The following is a 1,762-nucleotide window of genomic DNA, read 5'->3' as shown; positions in this document are numbered from 1 at the left end:
TTGGTGTGTTCCTCAGAGTTTGTTCGGTGCATCAACTACAACCCGGATGATCTTTCCTCAACGACATTCACAGTGTTATACTTGTTAATGCACAAGAAAAGCAGCAGAAGTATGAGAAGGAAGAGAGCTTGGGGGAGAAATCAAGATCCTGGCTATTTTTTTTTGGAGTATCCATTTTGGAAGGTTACAAAAACTGCAGGACACAGACAACCAGATCCACTGTGGCAATGGAGGAAGAAGCCTCAGTTGAAGCATTCTGACATCTTCCCTGGAGAGTCTCAAGATCCCCCCGTAGTTGCTGGGTATTCCCACGATGACATGGGAGTCGTTCAACAACACAAAAATAATGGTTGAATTGAATTGTCAGAAGCACTTTGTTGTTACGCTCTTCATTACCGTACAGACTTGGTAGCAAAGCTGGTGTAGCTGCTGTCAGCATACTTGCATACACAAATATACAGCAAAGACTCAGTTTGTTGTTTTGCATTATCGTTGCAGATCACAGCGACAGAATCACCATGTTGACGTGATTTCATTTGCAAATATTTTCTTAGAAACATTTTATTACAAGACAGCACTGTACTGTCTTATAATACTCGAATGCAGCTTGTCGTGTGAGATTGTGGAGACTTGAATGCATTGTCATTTCAAACAGCTTATTTTACTTTATTGAAAGTCAGTACATCAAATATTGCTATTTTTTTTGAGGAGTCCATCAGAGAAGTCTTCTCTCTTATAGCCTGAACTAAAAAAAAAAAAACAAAAACATAAAACTAGTACATCAATAAATTCTCCGTTGTCTGTAATTAGAATGTCATTCTTCAAACTTGGTGAAAAGTTGTTGTTTTTTTGTTTTGTTTTTTTAGTGCTTACCTTAGATTGTACACCCTAACTAATTTTTCCACAAATAAATTTACACTGATTTATATATATACGCACACATTGTTTTTCATGTGTTTTCACCCTTTGCTCACTGGGTGGCAGCATTGCCCTGCAGCAGAACAAAACAGTGCTTTGCTGTTGTGGTTAAAAAAGGTGAAGATGGATTTAATAAATATAATACATTGTCTTTGTGGAGTTTATTTGCAAAATTGACTGAAAATTAATTGAGAATAAAATAAATTGCATAGCCTATCCACTTATCCATCAGTTTACATACACACATTTGTTTATTCCCATAATGACACAGTGAACATTGAGGTATAACTGTGTCAAATATTGTCAGTATTGTGTAAAAATGAAACAAATGTTATGGCAGTCAGTGCTCATTAAATGGTATGCAGATACTAAACTAGCTACCCGTGGTCTCTGAGGCAATAGCAGATTGTTATTACCAGACAATGCACCAATTTTTACATGTTCAAATTTATTTAAATTAATCTTGCAGTACAAGCATTGCACTGCTACAGCCCCTGGGGTCTGGGTGCCTTATTTTGTGGTGGATCTTTTGTGGCCTCTGTTTGGGGACTACCACCCAGTTCCCTCCACCTACATCAATTCAAACTGCAGTAAGCGCCACACCTGGGGCTTAAATCAACAGCTTTTGGTGCCTCTTGTGTCTTTGTAGATATGTAACTTCTGTTCTGAGCTGTGCAACGATGTTCGGAGTTACTCGATGTCCCTCGTCCTCTGTGTTTACTGTAGCCATCAGAAATGGTTACTCGCTCTCAGCCACTAAAATGTTTTTTTTTTTTCCCACCTGCATTCATTTGTTAATTACTTTTGTTAATCACATGGGTGCTGCTATTGTGTTTAAGTTTGG

This window comes from Stegastes partitus, unplaced genomic scaffold (assembly GCF_000690725.1).
Source record: "Stegastes partitus isolate 25-593 unplaced genomic scaffold, Stegastes_partitus-1.0.2 Scaffold38, whole genome shotgun sequence".
Taxonomy (NCBI): Eukaryota; Metazoa; Chordata; class Actinopteri; family Pomacentridae; genus Stegastes; species Stegastes partitus.
This window is presented reverse-complemented; position numbering follows the sequence as displayed.